Here is a 7,688-nt window from a genome sequence, read left to right on the forward strand (position 1 = left end):
TAGCATGTTGAGAGAATCTTACAGTGAACATCTGAGTAAGCTTCACCTAAATTCAACATTAGTATTTTAGAAAACATGTCTCATTTCATGCTTATCCATCTACCTATCTGTCCATTAATCTGTCTGATTTTTGTATTGCTTCAAAGTAAATTTCCAAGGGCTTACTTTTACTTTTTTTATTTAATTTCTTGAATGAGAGAGAGAGAACATGGAGAGAGGCAGAAGGACAGAGATAGAATCTTAAGCAGGCTCCACACCCAGCACAAAGCCTAACATGAGGCTCGATCCCAGGATGCTGACATCATGATCTGTGCTGAAATCAAGAGTCAGATGTTCAGTCAACCGAGCTACCCAGGTGCCCCTGCAGAAGCCTGCATTTAAAAATAAGCCTCAGATTATTCAACCATAAAAGCATATTTCTCTTCTTCAATAAAGAATTGGTGTAAATTGTGGAGAAGTTTCATCTTTAAAGGTATTTTAGAGGAATTTGCTATAAGGGAATATAACATAGTTAGCTTTCTGCAAAATTATTAACTCAAAGTTAATATTCTATTCAAAGAATAGAGTTAGAGGTGTGTGAACTGCAAACTAGTGTCCCAGCTTTTTCCCTCACTTACACTTCATTTCTTCATGAGTCTAGTTTGCCTTGTCTTTTCTACAACATCCAAAAATAATTTCCTGTTGTTTGTACAAGTATGGTATTCTCTGGGACATTTTCCCAGACTTCACTCACCAGGTTAAGTCTCCCTTGATAAGCTCCTATGCCTGTGCACCTCACTGATACAACTTATTCCTTCCTGTTCACCCACTGCACTGAAAACTCCATGGGAGCTGTCACTCATCGTTTTATTACCAACCCACCCATTGTTTGGCATTGAGTGGGTGCTCAGTAAATATTTTAATGAGTAATTAGTTAGTTAGAGCTATGGTAGATAAGCCTGGGAAGTTAAATTGAGTTCTCACTGAAAAAAAGTCTAAAGTGTCAGGCTGGAAAATAGATGCTTGGTTTAGTAGACTATGTGGGTCCACAGTGGGAGATATTGAGAACCTGAATTCAGCTGGTGGTGTAAAAAATGAAATGGAAAGGAATAAATGAGATACATTGTAAAGTCTGGGTCCATGAAACATAGCCTATAATTAAGCATTAAGGTCATGTAAAGATGACCCAAAGTTTGCATCGTAGGTGACATTAGCCAAGGGGCGAAAAGTAGAAGATGGAGCAAAAGTGAAGTGTTGATTTTAAATATCTTGAGTTAATGATATTGGAGGAAAATCTAAGTGTGAATGGCTAGCAGGTAATTGTAGAAAATGCCCTTTTAGACCTTGGAAGAGGCATAAGGGCAAAAGATACCAGCTTGGACATAGTCTCAGAGAGATCATCAAGAAAAAGAGCAGAGGGGTAGACTTGATTTGACAGAGAATCTTATTGGTGTTTTCAGTTAAGCTGGAGGAAGAAAAATGGGCCCGCAAATAAATGAATGAATGAATGAATGAATGAATAAATAAATAAATAAATAAATAAATAAATAAAAGATGTACACTGAGTCCTTGCAGGAAATACAACGGAATGTCAGAGGCAGAGGGTGGGAAAGAAGAAAGGTTAGGAGAGCAGCTAGAAAACAAGTCCAATACCCAGAGAAGGCATCAGAGGGGAAGCCCATTTCATTTCATGGAACTTTGTGTTGTTTGCAAAGTTGAGTTCAGCTCATCTCAAGAAACCAAATATCCAAGCTGAAGAATGTGCCCTGAACACGTCCAACGGTATTCTAAAGGGAAGATTTTGCTGTTTCAAATTTGTCAACATTTATAAAAATTAGACATAAGGATTTTATATTTGCATGAAACCCAAAGATTTTTCTGTAATGGCACAGACACAAAATTAAAATGTTCATCTAAAACACAAAGGTAAGTGGATAGGATGCACATTGCCCAAGAGAACCCACCTGGGAACGCTGTACCCTGGGCTCCATGCATCTGAACTGAGAGATGAGGGGATCAACATTTCAACAAATCAGGATGTCCATCACATGAGCTGGAAAGTTATGGTCTACACCACCTCAAGCGGCATTTCTGGATTTCATTGCTAGTCCTACAGACAGAAATGGGAAACAGCCCCTTTATCATTTATTAAAACATTGAGGACACTGCCATGTCAGTTGGTAAACAGCCACTACTCTCTACCTAAATCCTACCAACCCCCTCTCCTTGATGCCCCACCCCTTCTCCCAGGACACACACACCCCCATTTGGCCCAAAATGGAGGTGGGTGAGTGGGTGGATGGGTAGTAATTTTCCAGACATTTTAAGCCCTCTCCAATGTCCTGAAAAATTTATTTGCAAAAGAGAAATATCTTATCCAAAATAAAATGTAAACTCTAGGCTTCAGGTGATGAGCTTGACCATTTCAATGTGATCAACAAAATCGCCCAATCAAGGACAACCAAAGCCACAAAATGTTGCTGCCTAGTGACAAAAACAGTAAATGATCTTTCTGCTCAAGGCCAGCATTGCAAAAATTCTTAGTAATTACTGCCCAGAATCCAACTGTCATACCGGTGTTTCCTGTTCAGTATGAGGACAAAAAATACCTAAGTACCTGGAATTATTAAAGCCTATAATTTGGAACTCTGCTCAAGCAACTGGAAAAAGTTGCACAAGAGCAATTTGGGTCCCTTTCTCATGGGGACAAATACAAACATTGACTTACATTTAAAAATTAGGGTTCTGACACATGATTTATTGGGGGCATGATCAGGTAGATCTGAGGAAGGAGTGAGGCTTCCCTAAGCCATAGTGGGGGACTTCTGGCCAGAGGGGTACAGTCACCAGAGTCCCAAACTAGGGTTCTCTTAAAAGTTACACAACTACTAACTAACCATGTGATTATGAGATTGCCCCTTCCTAGAGATTATATGATTTATTCATAAATGACTAATGTATTTGTAGTTTTAAAAATACAACGTATGTTAAAATCATCAGAACCAGGACTGGCACCGGTCAGCTCTCAGGAGTCACTGCATTAGCTTCCTGACTGTTCTCCTTGCCTCCTCTTCTTTTTCTCCCATTAGCACCTTTGAACTTGATGTCCTACCTACCGGGAATCTCCCTGATGTTTGCACTAAAGGTACCTATTCATCATTCTGGTCACCTTCTATCCACTCCAATTTAGGCACAGAATCCATGTGCCTTTCCACCCCGCCCCCCCCCCCACCACCACCACCATTGCCTAGATTCCCTAGCCAGTTTTCTTTCCCTCATAATCTTTACACCATCTGAAATTATCTTATTTACTGGTCATCTCATCTCACTGGAAAATAAGTTTTAATACAGAAGGCTACAACAGTGCTTCCCAAAGCAATGAGTGAATTTATGTCTTTGTCATTTATAAAGTGGAAGGAGAATTGGAAAATGACACCGGGTCCTTGAGAGCAGATTTTTGACAGACTTGTCCACTGTTCTATCTCTCGCACCCAGAGCTGGTGCTGGATAAATACTTTTCTTGAAGGACTGCTTTTTTCCTCTTGAAGCCACCCACCACATCACACAGTGGTCCTGCAGAGGGTGCATGGTCGGGGTCTGGCTGGAATTTCCGAGGTCAAAGCCTCCAGCAGTATCCAGTGGAGTAATATTTGGAGAAGGATGTCTGATGCCCACTTCAGAGATAACTGAATCAATCCAACACATAACTGTGGAGAGCCGGTACTGTTGTTACCAGGTGCTGCAGGCACGTGGAATATGGGCATTGTTCTGCCCCCAAGGAGTTGACAATTTCATAAAGAAGACAAGACTAATATCAATTTAAAGGAAAGATAAAATTAAGATAGTCCAGAGCTGTTAGAAATAGTCAGGGCGAGGTGGGTAGTGGGGTGCCACTGGGAACCTATTCAGGAGCTGCCCCTGTCAGGATGCAAGGGGAAGAGTCAAGGGAGATAATGGGGGAGCAGGGAGATGTGGGGAATGGGGGACAGGGGATAACAGCAGTGAGGAAAGTAGCTGGTGGGATCTTTGAGTGGGGGAAGTTGCAGAATGGGCCTGGGGTGAGAGATGTGGGAGAAGAGCGGGGAGGCTGGCAGTGGGGGGAGGGAAGATGGAGTATCTGTGAGGAGGCAGACAGGGGTATGGGGGAGGACAGTGGGGCAAGGGACTGCCAGGCTCCAGAAAGCCCCGTGGGAGGTGCCTCAATAGAGAAAAGGAGTTGGAAAAGCTGGAGGCAAATGATACAGGGGCAGCAGAATCGGCTTCCCTCCTGATGCTCATCTAGGATGCACGACCTTCCATTTGAGTTCACATTTTTCCCCCTCGGAGTGCTTATGTGGACGTGGCTGAGTTCTTGGCTGGACAATGGCATCCCCACCAACCCTGCTACCAGGCCCAGAACCTTCTGTGTCTGTGGATGAGCTGGAAGGAAAGGAGTCCCCACCATCCTCCACACATGCACTTTGCCCCACATTATTGGGAGGCTCAGGCAATAATAATTATTACAATACCGGCTAACATTTATTTAGCACTTACTCTGTGTCAGTCATTTACACATACCCTCACCAATAAATTGATACTATTATCTTTGTTTGATAGGAGAGGAAACAGAATCACAGAGAAGTTAAGTAACTTGCCCAAGGTCACATGGTTGGTGGGTAGTGGAGGCAGAACTTGAACCCAGGAGTCTATCTTCGTAGCCAAGTGCGACTTAGGCCCTGGCCCAAAGAAGGCATCCCCACTGCTCTGCCAGGACAAACGTCTTTGGGATTCCTCCTTCATCCTCATGTTCTTTTTGTTTTACCTCTGGGAGGTGGTGTTTGTTCGTTTTCATGGTCCTTGGCTAAGAACCCACCAAAGGAGGCATGGCCCCTGTTTTAGGGGGTTCTGCACCAACCTTTCTGCAGGCTCGGCCTACAGGCGGATGGCTCCTGAGAAGAATCCCGGGAGCTGGTATAGAAACCAGGAAACCTGCACCCAAGGGATTCTCATGCTCTACTTTTTATTCATTTACTTTTTATTTGAAAATTTTTCAAATGCAGAAGGGACTACCGTGATTACATTCAGCCTCCATAATTCATTTTTTTATTTCTATTTTTAAAAGTTTTTAATGTTTATTTATATTTGAGAAAGAGAGAGAGAGAAAGTGAGCAGCATGGGTGGGGCAGAGAGAGACAGAGAATCTGAAGCAGGTGTGAGGGCTGAGCTGTCAGCACAGAGCTCGACCCATGAGATCATGACCTGAGCCAAAGTGGGATGCCCAACAGACTGAGCCACCCAAGCCCCCCCTGCCTCCATACTTCTTAACTCATAACCAATCTTCTTTTCTGTGACCTCTTCCATTTCCCTCCCTCACCTGATTATTTTTAATCACTTCCTAGGTACTATATCATTTCATCCATAAATATTTCAATATGTATGTAAAACATAAAGTTTCTTTCTAAAAACATAACTGTCAATTTCATATCTGAAATTGACAAATCCATCAGCATTCAATTTGTAAAAAAAATTTATCAGTAACAATAATTAATACTCTAAGAAGAATTAATCCTCTAAGAAGTCAGTGTGGTCTTCCGGAATAATAAATTACTGGCAACAATGCCTACTGAGCTTTGGCCTCTGTGCCTTGGATTTCTCCTGTGCTGAATTAAACTAGGGAGGGAGATGGAAAGGTAGCTAGATTTCATCTGGCTCTGATATTCCAGTAGTTTTCATAACCAGAGGGATCATCATGTACTGCTAGGTCCCCACATGCCCTCAACATTTTTATTAATAATTTTCAACAGTATTTCCTACCTCTCTCTCCCCTACCAGAATGTAAACTTCCTGACAGGTAAGAAGTTACCAAGGGTTTCAAACTTCTCTTTTATTCATTGTGACATCCTCAGTGCCGAGAACTATGTGAGAATCAAGTCAGAGACTCAATAAATATCTGTTCAATGATTGAAAATTGAGCTCTTCCACCTTTTGTAACAAAACCCCTTAGTCATATAGAAATCGTGAGGCATCAATCATTTTGGAAATGTTTCAATTCAATAAAGTTGGTATCACTATAAACTCACCTTTCCCTGTTTGTAGAACTACTTAGATGGCCATGATGGTATTATTCGCCTAGGAAGTGTCCTTATCCAAAGGTGTTTTAGGGGATGCCTGGGTGGCTCAGTTGGTTAAGCCTCTGGCATCCACTCAGGTCACGATCTCGCAGTGCATGGGTTCGAGCCCTGTGTCAGGCTCTGTGTTGATAGCTCAGAACCTGAAGCCTGCTTCAGATTCCGTGTCTCCCTCTCTCTCTGCCACTCCCCCACTTGTGCTCTGTCTCTCCCACAAATACATAAACATTAAAAGAATTTTTTTTTAAAAAAGGTGTTTTAGGAATTGAGAATCAAAGCATAGTATCAGCTGACACAAAGGTGACTAAAATGAGTCAAAGCCAGGTGTCCCTCCAGGTAAGTCTCGTACCCTTTGTATAGCAGGATGGAGCGGTAATAAACAAGTATGTGTTTCAAGTGGAAAGGATCAGTGTGTCTTACTTATGCTGCCTTAATAACAGACTAGACTGTCAGAAAGGAAGAGATTTGGAATCCAGCTACTTCTCTCTCAAAGCTCTTGGGCTCAGGGTGGAGTACCTGCTCCTGTCTGCAGGAGGCCAGGAAGGACTCAGCTGGCCTCACCTGCATGTACTCCAGCTGGCCTCCCCTCGGGTAGTTAAAGTAGCTCAGGGGTCAGCCTATAGGAGAGCTCTGCTTATTTGGTCTCTGTTTTCTTTTGCACCAACCTGCTGAACCACACCGTGCACCTGCTGAGGATTGTTCAAGGGGATCATTTACTCTGTGACTCAGCTACGGACAGGTTCTAAGAAGGGGCTGAAGGAATCTGCCTCTGAATCCGTGTCTGCCTCTGGATCCCTGTTAGCCTTTCACCATTTTCAGATGGGACAACTCCCTCACAAAGCCTTTTGAAATCCATTTCATGTGTCAGTTATACTGAGCGTTGTTTTTGTGGGGTTTTGGCAATGTCTTATGTGCTTCAACTGCATTTTCCTTTAAACCTACTCCTTCTTCCTTCTCTATCCCGGTTAAATGGCCCCACCATTCACACAATGGATCAGAACAACAATCTAGGAGTTAAACTTGATTTCTATCTTTCTCTCACTCCCTACATTCAAACCAAAAGCAATTTCCTGTTAACTTTACCTCCTCAAAACAGTGCAATTAAGTATCATTGTCTCCCTATCCCTTATACTACCCTAGTTCAACCCACTATTACCTTTCAAACGAAAGACTATAAGAGCCTCATATATGGTCTTCCAACTTCCATTCTTGCCCTTTATAATCTAAGTCCAATCAACAAAAAGAATAATCTCTCCAATGCAATGATATGTCTATGTCACTTCTCCCACTGACCCTATGATAACTCCTTATCATACTAACATTCAAACTCCTGAGGGCTCTCTGTGATAAGGCATCTGCCCGGGTCTCTGACCCCAGGTGTAACATGTCCCCCTTCAGTCCCTCCAGCCCACTTTCTTGTCTTTGGAGCACACACACAGGCCAAGCTCATTCCAGTTCCACTGTGGGGACTGTGCACCATCTTTCCCCACAGGTGGCTCTGCTTTCTCACTAAGCCATCTCTAGAAGGAGGCCTCTCCTGACTAAGATTCTACCTTCTATCAGGCACCATGACTTCATAGCACTTTATTTTCCTTACAGCAT

This window comes from Felis catus, chromosome D1 (genome assembly GCF_018350175.1).
Source record: "Felis catus isolate Fca126 chromosome D1, F.catus_Fca126_mat1.0, whole genome shotgun sequence".
Taxonomy (NCBI): Eukaryota; Metazoa; Chordata; class Mammalia; order Carnivora; family Felidae; genus Felis; species Felis catus.